Source organism: Triticum aestivum, chromosome 1B (genome assembly GCF_018294505.1).
Source record: "Triticum aestivum cultivar Chinese Spring chromosome 1B, IWGSC CS RefSeq v2.1, whole genome shotgun sequence".
Classification (NCBI taxonomy): domain Eukaryota; kingdom Viridiplantae; phylum Streptophyta; class Magnoliopsida; order Poales; family Poaceae; genus Triticum; species Triticum aestivum.
The window spans coordinates 258,374,062-258,393,475 of NC_057795.1; the positions used below are offsets into that span (position 1 = coordinate 258,374,062).

General features: G+C 48.6%; 1 long non-coding RNA gene across 1 annotated transcript; it reads left to right on the forward strand.

Moving 5' to 3' along the window:
- The first annotated feature begins 771 nt into the window (after nucleotides 1-771).
- LOC123118416 (uncharacterized) lies at nucleotides 772-6,334 on the forward strand. The gene is made up of 2 exons (XR_006457963.1): nucleotides 772-1,731; nucleotides 3,918-6,334. It is a non-coding gene; the product is annotated as an uncharacterized lncRNA (long non-coding RNA).
- The last annotated feature ends 13,080 nt before the right edge of the window (nucleotides 6,335-19,414 follow it).

The window sequence follows — 19,414 nt, forward strand, 5'->3', positions numbered from 1 at the left end:
ATGCACCAATTCTGGAACTTGGCCAATAATTGAACGAGTGGATGAGACAGACATGCTTTTCCACTGTACATAATTCTTCTTTCCTCCCACCATGAAATCAGCAGAGGCGAGGAAAGACGAGCCTCCGCATACATCTCTCTACATCATGCAAAGAACGAATAATTTGCAGGGCCCGAGCTTTGACGGCTCGCAAATCCACCGAAATCATACCACCACCTGATTTCCTTGACCCGACCCCGCTTTAGCCTCCGCCCTGTCGCCTATGATTCTCTACTCCCATATCCTCACCCAGGGCACTTGGCACAGGATTTGGAATACCTCAAATAAAAAGAAAGAAAAAAATGAAGGAGCTAGGTATGGAAAAGAAAGGGATTGAAAGGACGAAAGGAGACAAGAGATATAGAAAGCGTGAGAGGGGAAGCAGGAATCAGATAGGACGAAGGAAGCTAGAAACTCAGATCGGGGAAGGATATGGAATTGGAAACGGAATCAGGTGAAAGAGAAAACGTCATAACGCTAATCGCCGGCAAATCGCCTGTTGTGCCACGGAGTTATCAGGCTGTTTCCACCTCCAGTAGCATTGTTGCATTCTTTAGTTATTGAACGGCTAGGAAGGGACATCATCAAGACGATGGAACGGCTCATGTGGCTCATCCTTCGATGCTCACTGTTGCATTTACATTTTAGTCCATGTTCACTTTCTTTCCATTGTCAGCTGAGCTATATAAGCTAGCCACCCTCTTGTAATCGGTATCGTATTCTGATGAACCATTCTATCAATACTTTACAGCTAAGATAGCATATACTAGTTGATTTCCTTACACCAAACACGTTCCCCACGAACCCTAACTCCCAATTCCGATCCCGATCCGAATTATGGAGCATGACAAGTGGTATCATGAGCCAGGCCGCTCCTTGGCGACGCGGTGAACTGCGGGGCGAATTGTTTCTCCCACCCTCCTCTCCCAAATTCTGGCGGCGAGGGCGAGATCTTGCGTGGCGGCGGTGAGATCTAGCGCAGCGGCGGTGTTGGTGGTGTTAGGCGGCGGTAGACTGTTCGGCAACAGCTTGTGGAGTGGGACTGGTTGCTGGAACACCTGGTTCTAGTGCTAAAATCCTAGGTCCCCAGCAAGTGGTGTTGCATCGGCGGCGCGGATTTTCGGCGGTGACGGGATCTGGAAGCAGGTCAGGTTTCCAGCTCGTCTAGTTGTAAAATTCCTTGATACTCTTCCAGTTCATGATGGGGCATTCGAAGGCCAGCATGGACGAGAGCGACATCGTGGAATTACTTGCTCTCAAGGGTGAGGTGCTGCAAAATCGAGAAGATACACATGATACGCGGGAGGGGGGACTTGATGATCTGCGCAAGGATGTCCACGGGATTCATCTCAAGCAGGACACCATGACCCAAGTTATGTCAGGAGTGCAAGACACAGTATCAGCCCTGAATATGAAACTAGCGGCCACGTCTATGTGCACAAGACCTTTGCTCTTCCTCGTACCCCTTCTCCAGCACAGACAGCGCAACAATAGAGAGCTCCTGTAGTCGATGCCGCTCAGCCTACGGCACAAGCACTCGAGCAGGAACATCCCAGGGCACTAACTGATGAACTTCACAAACGTCTTGCTGAAGAACAGGAGAAAACCAAGCAACTGGCCATACAAATGCCGCCCAATCTACCTCCTATCAAGGTCACCAGTCGATCAGCTCCCCCAGGATTCACTGATCAGGTATGTCGTGAAGGACATTCCAATAATGCTACTCCTTCAGCAGCATACCACATTGCACATACACCTGCCTTTCATAATTTCCAGCCACCTGGAGTGCGCACACATAGGATTTCTATCATCATTATGAGCAAGAAATGCGAACCCAGTTCCTGAAATCGATCACAAAAGGTCTGCGATTGGATTTTCCCACTTTTGATGGCACTAATCATGTCGGCTGGATCAGACAAAGTGAGAAGTTCTTTCAAATGGCAGGTACACCTACTAAATACAAGGTCAATTTGGCTCAAATGCACATTGTGGGCAAAGCAGATGTGTGGTTAATAAGATCTAACAACCTTAAGAAAAAGCCCAGTTGGGACCAGCTTTGCACTGACTTGTTGCAACGATTTTCTGCTTCCAGTTCGTATGACCTCACGGACAGATTCAATTCTCTGAAGCAGAATACGGCAACAGTATCTGAATATACTGAACAGTTTGAGGAGATCATGGCTGATGTTCAAGAAAATAATCCACACATATCTGAGAGTTGGTTTGTTAGATGCTACGTGAATGGGTTTCCGTTCTTAGCTCAAATACCAGCTGAGACCATTGAGACCAGCAACTTTAATGGACGCATACTGGTTAGCAACTGACCTTGAGCAAGGAGCACCAGCCAAGAAGCAATTCCAGCAATATTACAGTACTTCCAAGACACCATATGTGTTCTCCAAATAGATCACAGCTGTACCTGACAAACCAAATGAATTTAAGGCCCCAGTTGTTACACAAAGTCCAAGAGAGCCTGGCAAATGTTGGACATGTGGTGATCATTGGTTCCATGGGCACAAGTGTAAACAAGCACCTGCGATTAATTTGCTAGCTGGCAAAGAGCTAGCAGATACTCCTCCTAAAGAAGAAGAGCTGGAGGAACAGGGGCCAGCGGAACAAACAGTAGGAGAAGTGCACTGCATGACTATCTCTCAACAAGCAATCCAAGTAGATAATGTTAACACCATGTCCATATTAGTTCATGTGGGGGAAAACAAGCAATTTCCTTATTTGACTCTAGAAGCAACTCTACCTTCATGAGCTTGCAGTTTGCCCTCCAAACCTCCTGTACTATTATCAAAGACAGGTCTAGAGTTGTATCTGTGACAGGAGGGGGCAAATTATGGTCTGGGCCTTACATACCTGCTACCACATTCATGGCAGGACAACCCAATTCACACAGCAATTCAGAATTCTGGATCTGCCTGGCCATGACAATGTACTTGGGTGTGATTGGATGGCCCAACACAGCCCAGTATCCTTCTCCTATGATCCCAGACAACTGATCATCACTTATAACAAGACAAATCCAGTAACTATACCAGCCTGTGAGGCAATATCCAATGCAGCAGAGATTAACTGTTTGGAACTAAACAAACTGCTACTTAGTGGAGCTCCTGGACTGGTATTGTGGTTGGCAGACGACGCCACTCTTCAGTGCAAACAAACACAACCACCACCGCCTGAAATTGAGAATCTGCTACAGGAATGTCTTGAGGTCTTTACAGAGCCCACTGGCCTTCCTCCAAAAAGAGTGTGATAATAAAATTCCTCTCAAGCCCAACTCCACTCCCCCCAACTCCAAACCTTACAGAGTACCACATATGCAGAAAAATGAGATGGAAAGGCAGATTGATCAGCTACAGCAGTCCAAAATTATTCGACAAAGTCAGAGTCCCTACTCTTCTCCAGCAATTCTAGTTATGAAAAAGGATGGCACTTGGAGGTTGTGCATCGACTACAGAAAATTAAATGCAGCTACCATTAAAAACAAGTTTCCAATCCCAGTTATAGAAGATCTCTTGGATGAACTACATGGAGCAAGAATTTTCTCTAAATTGGATCTCAAATCAGGATATCACCAAGTCAGGATGGAGGAGAATGACATACCCAAAACTGCTTTCAAAACATACTTTGGACACTATGAGTTCCTTGTGATGCCCTTTGAACTGAGCAATGCCCCTGGCACCTTTCAAGCACTTATGAACAGCATTTTTGGACCTTATTTGAGGAAGTTTATCTTGGTCTTCTTTGATGATATCCTCATTTTTAGCAAAACATCTGAAGAACATATTGAGCACTTGAGAATTATTCTCCAACTCCTCAAAGAACATCAGCTAGTAGCAAAGCTTATTAACTATGTTTTTGCGGTTCCCCAGGTGGACTTCCTTGGTCACATAATCTCAGGAGAGGGAGTTCAAACTGACCCAGCTAAGATCTCTGAAGTGGCAGATTGGCCAGTACTAACCACACCTACAAAACTAAGGGGTTTCTTGGGCCTATGTGGTTATTATAGGAGCGTCCACAACTTTGGATCTATTGCTCGGCCCCTGCATGGTATGCTCAAAAAGGACAATTTCAACTGGTTTGCAGCTCAAACAGAGGCCTTCAATTAATTGAAACAAGCCATGATTACAGCACCTATTTTAGCTTTGCCAGACTTCTCGGCTCCCTTTGTTTTTGAGACAGATGCATCAGGCAGTGGTTTGGGTGATGTTATGATGTAAAAGGGTAGACCAATATCTTACTACAGCTCCTCACTTGGCCCTAAAAATGCCGCACTTTCCACATATGAGAAAGAAGCATTGGCTATCATCGAAGCCTTGAAGAGATGGAGACATTATTTCCTAGGAAATGACCTGATAATCAGAACTGATCACCAAAGTTTGCAGTTCATAACAGACCAGAAACTAGCCAGCGGCATTCAACACAAACTAATGCTCAAGCTACTGAAGTTCCATTTTCAGCTAGAATACAAGAAGGGAAAAGATAATTTAGTTGTTGATGCTCTCTCAAGGAAACATTCCTGCATGGCCATATCCATGGTCACTCCTAAGTGGATATCAGCAGTGGAGGACTCATACCAATAGGACCCTCACTGCCAGCAATTACTGGAGCAACTACTGCTAACACCTACCCACACTGTTAACAAAAATTCCCTACATGATGGCATTATCAGACATAAAGGGAAGATCTATGTGGGCAAGGATATGGAGTTAAGGAAAAGCTTAATGCATGTTTTACACTCTTCTGCTGTAGGGGGCCATTCTGGCATGAAAGCTTCCTATCACAGACTCAAAACAAATATTCTACTGTCCAGGCATGAAAAAGGATATAGATCAATTTGTTACATTGTGTTCAGTCTGTCAGAAGAACAAGGGAGAAACATGCCCCTATCCTGGATTTCTTGAGCCTTTACATGTACCTGATATGGTTTGTACCCATGTGAGCATGGATTTCATAGAGGGGCTCCCTCAATCTGATGGTAAAAATGTTATCTTAGTGGTGGTTGACAGACTATCAAAATTGGCACATTTTATCCCATTATCTCATCCTTACACAGTGCAAACAGTTGCAAGAGCATTCATAAATAACATCCTCAAACTGCACGGCCCACCCCTTGCGATTGTATCAGACAGAGATGCTATCTTCACAAGTCATCTATGGAAGGATATTTTCTCGGCAATGGGTATTGAATTGAGATATAGTTCTGCCTATCATCCTCAATAAAATGGCCAAACAGAGCGTATTAACCAGTGCATCGAGAACTATCTATGATATATGACATCCTCTGAACCCAAGAAATGGAGCAGACATTTGGCTATGGCAAAGTATTGGTACAATACCTCCTTCCACTCCTCTCCGTAGAAAACACCATCCGAAGCTTTGTGTGGCTACCCACCCCCTGACATCAACCCACCACTTCCACCTCCCAGCATTGCAAGTGAAGCTACAGAATTCTTATCTGATAGAAACTCTATGTTGCAGCAGCGGAAGGCTAATCTTGCTACAGCACAGGCAAGAATGAAGAAGTATACCGATATGAAAATGACAGAGAGATTCCTGTAAGTAGGGGACATGGTGTATCTGAAAATGCAGCCCTACTGTCTCAATGCATTTGGCCTCCACACTCATATCAAACTACAGAGCAAGTTCTACGGCCCCTTTCGCATTACAGATCATGGGGGCAATGTGGCTTACAAACTACTACTCCCCAGCTCCTCCAACATCCATCTTGTTTTCCATGTGAGCCAACTCAAGAAGCATTTGGGCCCTAAGGAAGTTCCCTGCTCGGATTTGCCGTTGATCAGTCCTAAGGGGATAATTCACACCGAACTAGTACTGGTATTGGAAACAAGGCAGATTCCTCCCAATAATCTACCTGTTATCCAATGGCTCGTCCAATGGGAAAATTTACCACCAGACGATGCATCATGGGAAGATGCCGACTTCATGAAGAAAACATTCCCAGCACTCTTCAAGAAGACAGTGCAGACCTGGTTTAACCGACCAACTCCTTGAGGACAAGTTCGTCTTTAGAGGGAGGCATTGTCAGGTTGCTTCCACCTGCAGTAGCATTGTTGCATTCTTCAGTTATCGAACGGCTAGGAAGGGACATCATCAAGACGAAGGAATGGCTCACATGGCTCGCCCCTCCTTCGACGCTCACTATTGCATTTACGTTTTAGTCCCTGTTCACTTTCTTTCCGTTGTCAGCTGAGGTATATAAGCCACCCACCCTCTTGTAATCGGTATCGTATTCTGATGAACCATTCTATCAATACTTTATAGCTAAGATAGCATATATTAGTTGATTCCCCTATGCCAAACGCGTTCCTCACGAACACTAACTCCCAATTCCGATCCCGATCCGAATATGGAGCATACAGGAGTTAACCCAGTGCTCACACGAGCAGGTGCATGGCCAGGCCCAACAAACTGCACGCTCGCGAGTGTTTAAATTTTTTTTCCTCAAAAAAAAAGACCGGTCGACGTTGACCAATGACTCCTTGACACGCTGACCATTGACAGAAAGGACTAGTTTGACTATGGACTGGTGGCCTAGTTGACCAGTGATCATTGACTTGAAAAGGGTTCACAATTTTTGGAAAAAGTTTGTCGATTTGAAAAAAAAACAAAATTTGAAAGTTCATAAAAATGATTTTTGTGTGAATTTGAAAAATATCACAAATCTCAAATAAATTCATAAATTTTGAACCCCTGGCGGTCGCCGCCACCCTCCCCTCCCTCCCTCCCTCTCTCTTCTCTCTCTCCCCTGGAGGCCGCTGTCAGACAAGTACACGCGACACCTGTGATGGAAGCGGCAGGGATCTGATTCCCGACGGTCTCATGGGGCACCAACGGGGGATCCTCTCCGGGAGGCGGGCAGTTGTCACTGGACCATCGAGCGTGGCGCCCAGGGCTGAGTTCCCTGGTCGGGCGGTGTCGGCGGTAGTCGCCTCCATGGCGAAGGGTCAAGGGGATGGGTCTCTGGCATGCTCTCAGGCGATGGCTGGTGGTAGCGACCATAGATCTGATCCGCATTCAGATCCATCATAATGTGGCCATTGGTCGGTCGGTGGCGCATGGAGGAGCTAGTGATGGGTGGCTGGAGGTCCTCTATTAGCGTTCTCGCGTCTGCGTGCATCTTCACAACGCAGCTCCGCGCGGATCCAATCAGCTACAGAGTCAAGTGGCATGAATTCTGGTGAAATTGTGTTGACTTCGGTCATGACGGACGATGGTGGTGTCTTTGACGCCGTTTCCTTATCGATACACCATCGTTGCAGTCCGTGTCACCTTGCTCGGCCTACTTCGGGGCAAACCCTAGATCTGGGTCTCCCAGATCGGATGATGTCGGCTCCTTTGGTGCCATTTTCCCTCTTGGGGACATCATTTTGGAGTAGGTGCTGACTGAAGGGGACAGGAGGTGGAGCAGTGTTGCATCTACCGCATCGAGGATGGCATGGAGTAATGGAGTCTCGGCGATGGACGCATGTGGAGGGACGCACGCAGGGTGGTTCCGTTGTGTGGTGTTATGGTGGTGTTGACAGCAGTTGGGCCTGAAAAAGTCAATGCGCTGATGGGATGGCGGATTCTAGAGCGTGCGCTTGCGGTGCGCGCTAGGTGCCATCTAGACCGGTTGGTGCTCTTAGCTCATCATGGGGCGGCTTGGCAATGCCATTGGTTTAGATGGTGTGTGTGTTATAACCGGCATACAGTATAGCCGGAGGAGGCCCAGCGGCGCAGGCAGTTAGGGGCTTGGCCCAAGTTATCTTATCGTATTAGGGGCTTAGCCCAATTATCTTATTAGGGGGATTATATAAACTCATATAAGGACCCGTTTTGGAGTTCAGCAGAAGCAATCATATTTGCTCGGCTTCCTTAAGGAGTCGGGAGCCCTAACCCTAGCCGCACCCTGCACCCTCCTCTCTCTCTCTCGATCACGGCGCCCCAGCGCCGTCGGCCGCGACCTCCTCCGTGCCAACCCTCCTTCCACCCCTATAACCTGAGAGCTCGTCCTGGTAGGGACTCGGTTCCTATCAATCTGGTATCAGTTGTCTCAGGCTCGATCATGTCCGCCCCTCCGCCCACTGCCACCCTCCCGCTGCCGATCGCCTCCTTGTCGCCGATGACCACCGCCGGCAGTACCCCGCTCCTGACCGGGTCGGTCTCCTCCGCCGCTGGGACGTCCCCCGTGGTCGCCCCCGCCGTCCTCACCCCGAAGGAGATGTCAGCGGCGCTCCGGGGCCTCACTCAGGAGGTCCAAGGCATCCGCCTCTTCCTCGCGGGGCCCTATGGGCCATAGCCGCTCGCTCCTGTCGCCGCCATCATGGGGTCGCCGCAGCTCCCATGGTAGCCGCCACCTCCGGCAACCTCCGTTGCCCCCAACTTGCCGCTGCCGCAGCAGCTGCAACTGGTGCCGCCGCCACCAGCCACCTCAGGGCCAGTCCTTCCAACGACAGCGCCCAGGCTACCCATCCACCAGGTGCGGTTTCCCTCGTCGTCGTCTCTGTTACTGGCCTGGCTTGCCGGGTCACCCGCGCCGGTCTACACAATGGCCCCGGGCCAGCCGCACGTCCCATCCGCGCCGGCGCCGCCCCCGACCCTGCAGTTCGGCGGGCCCTCGGCTTTGTCGGCCCCTAAGACGGCGTCGACGGGCCCCTGTTCCAAGGGGAGCCCTTGATTCCCACCTACTCGGCACCGTCATCCTCGCTGCTCTGCACCGATGAGGCGTACCCCCACGTCGTCCACGGCCACCCGCAGCCGCGCTTCTCCAAGCTTGAGTTCGCCACCTACACGGCACTGAGGATCCCCTGAATTGGCTCAACTAGTGTGACCAGTTTTTCAGGGGACAGCACACGCTAGCGTCCAACCGCACCTGGATCACCTCCGGGGCATGGTGCAGACGTGGTATTACGCCCTCGAACAGGACGAGGGCGGCATGCATCCATGGAAGCGCTTCCACAAGCTATGCCTGTTATGCTTCGGGCCGCCGATTAGCGGGAGCCGGCTAGCGAATCTTGGGCGCCTGCCTTTCACTTCCACGGTGCAAGACTTCACCAACCGCTTCTAGGCCCTGGCTTGTCACAGCTCGCCTGGCGGTCTGCCGAATCATATTCGCATGGACGTGGAGATGTGCGGGCCACGGGACCTCCAAACGGCCATGTAATATGCTCGCGCCTTTGAGCGCCGCGCGGTGGCCGTGTAGTAGGCACTACCACCCCGGGCCGCCCGCTAGCCTCCCCGGTCACCACCGATGCCACCAGCGTCGGGGCATCCTACCCAGGCCCCCGTGGCGCACAATGCCCGGCTGCGCCACGCCCTTTCCGTCGGCTCACCCCGGCCGAGCAGCTCGAGCGTCGTCGTCAGGGGTTGTGCTACAACTGGGACGAGCCCTGCATGTCGGGCCACGTCTGTTCGCGGCTCTTCTACTTGGAAGTTGCAGACTACATCGAGGAGGACACCGCCGCCGACAGGCTTGACGACCAGCCCGCCCCAGTTGCCGTGGAGGTCGCGCCGGCCCCCGCTCCGGCGACTGCCCTTGTGGACTCCCTCCATGCCCTAACGGGTATATGAGCGGAGAAGACTATGCTGCTGCCAGTGATGATCAACGGCGAGCGCCTCCTGGCTCTGCTGGATACGGGCTCCGCCCATAACTTCTTTCCCGCGTTGATAATGCGTCGCCTGGCACTCCAGCCAACGTGCGGGGAGCAACTCAGGGTTACCGTCGCTAAAGGTGATCGCCTCCACTGTCAAGGGATTGCGCGTATGTCCCCATCATTGTCGACGACGAGCACTTCATCATCACGTGCATCGGCATAGACTTGGGTCATTTCGACTTCATCCTTGGTTGTCAACTTTTTGCAGACCCTAGGTCCCATCCTCTGGGACTTCGACGCCATGACGATGACCTTCTAGCGCCTGGGCCACCGCATCTGCTAGGAGGGCATGGGTGGCACTTCACCAGCGGTGCCTCATTTGCAGCTGACGGCGGCAGCCGCCGAGCCCGAGCAACCCCTGTTGGCTCGTCTCTTGCAGCAGCACAGCGACCTCTTCGATAAGCCCCAGGGCCTTCCGCTAGCCTGGGCCTACGACCACCGCATTCACCTACTTCCTGGAACCGCTCCCGTTGCCATCCGCCCATACCGCTACCCCCAGCTGCAGAAGGATGAGCTGGAGCGGCAGTGCGCGGTCATGCTCGCCCTGGGCATCATCCCGAAATCGACTTCGCCATTTTTGGCGCCGGTTCTCCTCGTTCGCAAGGCGGACGACACGTGGCGCTTCTGCATCGACTATCGTTCTCTTAACGCCAAGACGCTCAAGGACAAATTTCCCATTCCGGTCGTCGATGAACTCCTGGACGAGCTACACGGGGCATGCTTCTTCACCAAGCTCGACCTCCGTTCGGGATATCACCAGGTGTGGATGCACCCGGATGATGTCGTGAAGAACAGCCTTTCACACTCATCACGGCCACTTCGAGTTCTTGGTGATGCCCTTTGGCCTCTCCAATGCCCCGGCGACATTTCAGGCTTTGATGAACGATGTCCTCCGCCCCAACTTGCGCCTGTTTGTGCTCGTTTTCTTTGATGACATCTTATCTACAACTCATCATGGGCGGAGCACCTACAGCACGTGGCCATCGTCTTCAACGAGCTTCGAGTGCACCATCTGCACCTCAAGCTCTCGTAGTGCTCGTTTGGCACGACATCAGTCGCCTACCCCGGCCACGTCATCTCGGTGGAGGGTGTCGCTATGTGATACGTCTCCAACGTATCTATACTTTTTTATTGTTCCATGCTATTATATTACATGTTTTGGATGTTTATGGGCTTTACTAAATACTTTTATATCATTTTTGGGACTAACCTATTAACCGGAGGCCCAGCCCAGATTGTTGTTTTTTTGCCTATTTCGGTGTTTCAAAAAAAAAGGAATATCAAACGGAGTCCAAACGGAATGAAACCTTCGGGAGAGTTATTTTTGGAACGGAAGCAATCCAGGAGACTTGGAGTAGACGTCAGGGAAGCTTCGAGGTGGCCATGAGGGTCAAGGGCACGCCCTACCCCCCTGGGCGCGCCCCCACCCTCGTGGGCCCCTCGTGTCTCCCCTGACCGACTTCTTTCACCTATATATGTCCATGTACCCTAAAAACATCGAGGAGCACAATAGATCGGGAGTTCCGCCGCCGCAAGCCTCTGTAGCCACTAAAAATCAATCGGGACCCTGTTCCGGCACCCTGCCGAGGGGGGATCCCTCACCGGTGGCCATCTTCATCATCCCGGCGCTCTCCATGACGAGGAGGGAGTAGTTCACCCTCGGGGTTGAAGGTATGTACCAGTAACTATGTGTTTGATCTCTCTCTCTCTCATGTTCTTGAGGTGATACGATCTTGATGTATCGCGAGCTTTGCTATTATAGTTGGATCTTATGATGTTTCTCCCCCTCTACTCTCTTGTGATGGATTGAGTTTTCACTTTGAAGTTATCTTATCGGATTGAGTCTTTAAGGATTTGAGAACACTTGATGTATGTCTTGCCGTGCTTATCTGTGGTGACAATGGGATATTCACGTGATCTACTTGATGTATGTTTTGGTGATCAACTTGCGGGTTCAATGAACTTATGCATACGGGTTGGCACACGTTTTCGTCTTGACTCTCCGGTAGAAACTTTGGGGCACTCTTTGAAGTTCTTTGTGTTGGTTGAATAGATGAATCTGAGATTGTGTGATGCATATCGTATAATCATACCCACGGATACTTGAGGTGACATTGGAGTATCTAGGTGACATTAGGGTTTTGGTTGATTTGTGTCTTAAGGTGTTATTCTAGTATGAACTCTATGATAGATCGAACGGAAAGAATAGCTTCGAGTTATTTTACTACGGACTCTTGAATAGATCGATCAGAAAGGATAACTTTGAGGTGGTTTCGTACCCTACAATAATCTCTTCGTTTGTTTGCTTATTTTGATGAACCTATGAGTAGTATCGGAGGGTATGAACCATAGATAACTCAGAATATAGTAGATATTACATCAATATGAATTTAGAATGAGTTCACAATAGTACCTAAGTGGTGATTTATTTTCTTATACTAATGGAGCTTACGAGTTTTCTGTTGAGTTTTGTGTTGTGAAGTTTTCAAGTTTTGGGTAAAGATTCGATGGACTATGGAATAAGGAGTGGCAAGAGCCTAAGCTTGGGGATGCCCAAGGCACCCCAAGGTAATATTCAAGGACAACCAAGAGCCTAAGCTTGGGGATGCCCCGGATGGCATCCCTTCTTTTGTCTTTGTTCATCGGTAACTTTACTTGGAGCTATATTTTTATTTGCCACATGATATGTGTTTTGCTTGGAGCGTCATTTTGTTTTATTTTGTTTTGCTTGCTGTTTGAATAAAATACCAAGATCTGAAATTCTTAAATGTTAGAGAGTCTTCACATAGTTGCATAATTATTTGACTACTCATTGATCTTCACTTATATCTTTCAGAGTAGTTTGTCATTTGCTCTAGTGCTTCACTTATATCCTTTTAGAGCACGGTGGTGGTTTTATTTTGTAGAAATTATTGATCTCTCATGCTTCACTTATATTATTTTGAGAGTCTTTTAGAACGGCATGGTATTTGCTATGGTTATAAAATTGGTCCTAGAATGATGGGCATCCAAGTTGGGTACAATAAAAACTATCGTGAAGTGAATTGGATGCTATGATCAATTTGATGCTTGATAATTGTTTTGAGGTATAGAGGTGGTGATATTAGAGTCATGCTAGTTGGGTAATTGTGAATTTAAGGAATACTTGTGTTGAAGTTGGCAAGTCCCGTAGCATGCACGTATGGTAAAAGTTGTGTAACAAATTTGTTGCATGGGGTGCTCTTTTGATTGCCTTCTTTATGTGTGTAGGTCGGAGGCGCGCGATGGTTAACTCCTACCAACCTCCCCCCTAGGAGCATGCGTAGTAGTACTTTGCTTCGAGGGCTAATAAAACTTTTGCAATAAGTATACGAGTTCTTTATGACTAATGTGAGTCCATGGATTATACGCACTCTTACCCTTCCATCATTGCTAGCCTCTTCGGTACCGTGCATTGCCCTTTCTCACCTTAAGAGTTGGTGCAAACTTCGCCGGTGCATCCAAACCCGTGATACGATACGCTCTATCACACATAAACCTCCTTATATCTTCCTCAAAACAGCCACCATACCTACCTATTATGGCATTTCCATAGCCATTTCGAGATATATTGACATGCAACTTTCCACCGTTCCGTTTATCATGACACGCACCATCACTGTCATATTGACTTGCATGATCATATAGTTTACATCGTATTTGTGGCAAAACCACCATGCATAATTTTTCATACATGTCACTCTTGATTCATTACACGTCCCGGTACATCGCCGGAGGCATTCATATAGAGTCAAATCTTGTTCTAGTTTCGAGTTGTAATTCATGAGTTGTAAATAAATAGAAGTGTGATGATCATCATTATTAGAGCATTGTCCCTTATAAAAAAAAGAAAGGCCAAATAAAAAAAGAGAAAGGCCAAATAAAATAAAAGAAAAAAAGGAAAGGCCAAATAAAAAAAGAAAAAAAAGGCAAAAATAAAAAAGGGGTCAATGTTACTATCCTTTTCCACACTTGTGCTTCAAAGTAGAACCATGTTCTTCATGTAGAGAGTCTCTTATGTTGTCACTTTCATATACTAGTGGGAATTTGTCATTATAGAACTTGGCTTGTATATTTCAATGATGGGCTTCGTCAAAATGCCCTAGGTCTTCATGAGCAAGCAAGTTGGATGCACACTCACTTAGTTTTTTTTGTTGAGCTTTCATACATTTATAGCTCTAGTGCATCCGTTGCATGGTAATCCCTACTCCTCATGTTGACATCAATTGATGGGCATCTCCATAGCCCATTGATTAGCCTCGTCAATGTGAGACTTTCTCCTTTTTTTTGTCTTCTCCACACAATCCCCATCATCATATTCTTCCACCCGTAATGCTATATCCATGGCTCACGCTCATGTATTGCGTGAGAGTTGAAAAAAATGAAGCGCGTTAAAAAGTATGAACCAATTGCTTGGCTGAAACCGGGGTTGTGCATTATGAGAGTAGTTTGTGTGATGAAAATGAAACATAGCCTAACTATATGATTCTGTAGGGATGAACTTTCTTTAGCCATGTTATTTTCAGAAGACATGATTGCTTTGTTAGTATGCTTGAAGTATTACTATTTTTATGTCAATATGAACTTATATTTTGAATCATTTGGATCTGAACATTCATGCCACAATAAAGAAAATTACATTGAGAAATACGCTAGATAGCATTCCACATCAAAATTTCAGTTTTTCTCATTTACCTACTCGAGGACGAGCAGGAATTAAGCTTGGGGATGCTTGATACGTCTCCAATGTATCTATAATTTTTTTATTGTTCCATGCTATTATATTACCTGTTTTGGATGTTTATGAGCTTTACTAAACACTTTTATATCATTTTTGGGACTAACCTATTAACCGGAGCCCAGATTGTTGTTTTTTTGCCTATTTCAGTGTTTTGAAGAAAAAGGAATATGAAACGGAGTCCAAACGGAATGAAACCTTCGGGAGAGTTATTTTTGAAATGGAAGCAATCCAGGAGACTTGGAGTAGACGTCACGGAAGCTTTGAGGTGGCCACGAGGGCCAGGGGCACGCCCCCCACCCTCGTGGCTCCCTTGACCGACTTCTTTCGCCTATATATGTTCATATACCCTCAAAACATCGAGGAGCACAATAGATCGGGAGTTCCGCCGCCGCAAGCCTCTGTAGCCACCAAAAACCAATCGGGACCCTGTTCCAGCACCCTGCCGGAGGGGGGGTCCCTCACCGGTGGCCATCTTCATCGTCCCGGTGCTCTCCATGACGAGGATGGAGTAGTTCATCCTCGGGGCTGAAGGTATGTACCAGTAACTATGTGTTTGATCTCTCTCTCTCTCGTGTTCTTGAGGTTATACGATCTTGATGTATCGCGAGCTTTGCTATTATAGTTGGATCTTATGATGTTTCTCCCCCTCTACTCTCTTGTAATGGATTGAGTTTTCCCTTTGAAGTTATCTTATCAGATTGAGTCTTTAAGGATTTGAGAACACTTGATCTATGTCTTGTCGTGCTTATCTGTGGTGACAATGGGATATTCACGTGATCTACTTAATGCATGTTTTGGTGATCAACTTGCGGGTTCAATGAACTTATGCATAAGGGTTGGCACACGTTTTCGTCTTGACTCTCCGGTAGAAACTTTGGGGCACTCTTTGAAGTTCTTTTTGTTGGTTGAATAGGTGAATCTGAGATTGTGTGATGCATATCGTACAATCATACCCACGGATACTTGAGGTGACATTGGAGTATCTAGGTGACATTAGTGTTTTGGTTGATTTGTGTCTTAAGGTGTTATTCTAGTACGAACTCTATGATAGATCGAACGGAAAGAATAACTTCATATTATTTTACTACGGACTCTTGAATAGATCGATCAGAAAGGATAACTTTGAGGTGGTTTCGTACCCTACAATAATCTCTTCGTTTGTTCTCCGCTATTAGTGACTTCGGAGTGACTCTTTGTTGCATGTTGAGGGATTGTTATATGATCCAGTTATGTTATTATTGTTGAGAGAACTTGCACTAGTGAAAGTATGAACCTTAGGCCTTGTTTCAACGCATTGCAATACCGTTCGTGCTCACTTTTATTATTAGTTACATTGCTGTATTTATAATTTCAGATTACAAAAACCTATATCTACCACCCATATTGCACTTGTATCACCATCTCTTCGCCGAATTAGTGCACCTATACAATTTACCATTGTATTGGGTGTGTTGGGACACAAGAGACTCTTTGTTATTTGGTTGCAGGGTTGTTTGAGAGAGACCATCTTCATCCTACGCCTCCCACGAATTGATAAACCTTAGGTCATCCACTTGAGGGAAATTTGCTACTGTCCTACAAACCTCTGCACTTGAAGGCCTAACAACGTCTACAAGGAGAAGGTTGCGTAGTAGACATCACTATGGATGTCGACAAGGTGGTGACTGTCACGGCATGGCCAACACCGCACTCGCCGCGGACCCTATACGGCTTCCTCGGCTGTGACGCCCCCGATTCAATCATGCACGCAAATGTGTACGATCAAGATCAGGGACTCACGGGAAGATATCACAACACAGCTCTAAAACATAAATAAGTCATACAAGCATCATAATACAAGCCAGGGGCCTCGAGGGCTCGAATACAAGTGCTCGATCATAGACGAGTCAGCGGAAGCAACAATATCTGAGTACAGACATAAGTTAAACAAGTTTGCCTTAAGAAGGCTAGCACAAACTGGGATATAGATCAAAAGAGGCGCAGGCCTCCTGCATGGGATCCTCCTAACTACTCCTGGTCGTCGTCAGCGGGCTGCACGTAGTAGTAGGCACCTCCGGTGTAGTAGGGGTCATCGTCGACGGTGGCGTCTGGCTCCTGGACTCCAGCATCTGGTTGCGACAAGCAGAAAGAAAGGAAAGGGGGAAAAGGGGGGGAGAAAGCAACCGTGAGTACTCATCCAAAGTACTCGCAAGCAAGGAACTACACTACATATGCATGGGTATATGTGTAAGGAGGGCATATCAGTGGACTGAACTGCAGAATGCCAGAATAAGAGGGGGATAGCTAGTCCTATCGAAGACTACGCTTCTGGCAGCCTCCGTCTTGCAGCATGTAGAAGAGAGTAGATTGAAGTCCTCCAAGTAGCATCTCCAAGTAGCATCTCCAGTAGCATCGCATAGCATAATCCTACCCGGCGATCCTCCCCTCGTCGCCCTGTGGAAAAGCGATCACCGGGTTGTCTGTGGAACTTGGAAGGGTGTGTTTTATTAAGTATCCGGTTCTAGTTGTCATAAGGTCAAGGTATAACTCCAAGTCGTCCTGCTATTCGAATAGATTAACTTCCCTGCACGGGTGCACCACATAACCCAACACGCTTGATCCCATTTGGCCGGACACACTTTCCTGGGTCATGCCCGGCCTCGGAAGATCAACACGTCGCAGCCCCACCTAGGCACAACAGAGAGGTCAACACGCCGGTCTAAATCCTATGCGCGCAGGGGTCTGGGCCCATCGCCCATTGCACACCTGCACGTTGCAAGGGCGGCCGGAAGCAGACCTAGCCTCTCTTATACAAGAGTAGGCGTTCCAGTCCAATCCGGCGCGCGCCGCTCCGTCGCTAATGTCAAGAAGGCTTCGGCTGATACCACGACGTCGAGTGCCCATAACTGTTCCCGCGTAGTTGGTTAGTGTGTATAGGCCAGTGGCCAGACTCAGATCAAATACCAAGATATCATTAAGCGTGTTAAGTATTCGCGAACGCCGAGCAGGGCCAGGCCACCCTGTCTCCTAGGTGGTCTCAACCTGCCCTGTCACTCCGCCACAAAGTAACAGTCGGGGGCCGTCGGGAACCCAGGCCCACCTCTACCGGGATGGAGCCACCTGTCCTTTCAGCCCCCTCATCAGAATCACTTGCGGGTACTCATCAAGCTGACCTGACTTTAGTCACCATCTGTAGTATGTATATATGTATAGTATATACCCGTGATCACCTCCCGAGTGATCACGGCCCAATAGTATAGCAAGGCCGACTGACAAGAATGTAGGGCCAATGATGATAAACTAGCATCCTATACTAAGCATTTAGGATTGCGGGTAAGGTATCAATGACTGTAGCAACAATGATAGGCTATGCATCAGAATAGGATTAATGGAAAGCAGTAACATGCTACACTACTCTAATGCAAGCAGTATAGAGAAGAATAGGCGATATCTGGTGATCAAGGGGGGGGGCTTGCCTGGTTGCTCTGGCAAGAGAGAGGGGTCGTCAACTCTGTAGTCGTACTGGGTAGCAGCGGCGTCGGTCTCGGTGTCTAGCGGAAGAAGAGGGGAAAGAAACAATGAATACAATGCAAACAGATGCATGACGATGCATGACAAAGCAAAACGTGATGCTAGGCGTGCCCTAACGCGGTATGAGGTGATGTCGGTGAAGGGGGGAAACATCCGGGAAAGTATCCCCGGCGTTTCGCGTTTTCGGACAAATGAACCGGAGGGGGAAAGTTGCGTGTTCGATATGCTAGGGGTGTGTGGCGGACGAACGGGTTGCATATCCGAAATCGTCTCGTCGTTTTGCGCAACTTTAATGTAGAAAGTATTTTCATCTGAGCTACGATTTATTTTATATTAATTTTAAAAGATTTAAAATCATTTTAGGATTAATTTAGTTATTTTAATACAACATTATCCAGAACAGTGTTTGCTGACGTCAGCATGACGTCAGCAGTTGACCTGGTCAACCCGACATGGGGGTCCCGCATGTCATTGCCTAACTAACTAACTGTTTAGTCAAATTAATTAGCAGGTTAATCTGGTTTAATAGTTAGTAACAGAATTAATTAAGTTAATAATTCTTTAATTAATTAATTAATTAATATTATTTATTTATTTTATTATTATTTTTAATTCTTTTCTCTAACATTCTAGGATGGGCCCCAGATGTCATTGGGCCAGGGGCCATAATGGATTTGGGCGCTAGCGGGCGTTGGGCGCAACCCGAACTGGCGCAGCGGGCGCCCGTCCGCTGCCTCAGGCGCGGCCAACGGGGGGGTGGCGAGCCAGGGCGCACCCTCGCCGGCGAGCGGCGACGACGCAGACCGGTGCGGGACTGCGTCCGCAGGGCGACGCGTGGCGGAGTGGGAGCAGGGGCGACGGAGGCAAGGACCGGGCGGTGCGACCACAGGTGCGGTGGTGCGGGCGAGGTAGGCTGGGCGAGGCGGGGCATCGGACCGGGCGAGGGACGGAGCCCCAAGGCGGCAAGCAGCCGGGAGGGGTGGACGCGGTCAGGGCCGGCTAGCAGGGGCGCGCGCGGACACGGCGAGCGCGCAACCACGGCGAAATGGCGGCGGAACAGAGGGGGAATGGGGGAAGCGTGCTCACAGGGCCCTGTAGTTGTGCTAAAATGAGCTCGGGGAGGCGCCGGAGCTCGGGGTCGCGATGATCGATGACGAGGACGGAGACGGCACGATGCAGCCGCTGGGGAGGAGGAGAAGGAGGCAGGCCAGCGACGCGATCGTGGCGACGACGGGCGACGACATCGGGTCGAGGAGGAGCTCAAGGAGGCCGGCGGCGATGCTTCCGGCGAGGGGCGTTCCGAGCGACGGCGATGGGATCCAAGGGCGACGGGGTCGAGCGGTGGGCATCGGCGGCGTGTTTCCGGCGACGGCGCGGGTGCAAGGCGTCGGGGGCGGCGGTTGCCACCGACGGGATCCGCACGGGGGGGGAAGGAAGAGAGAGG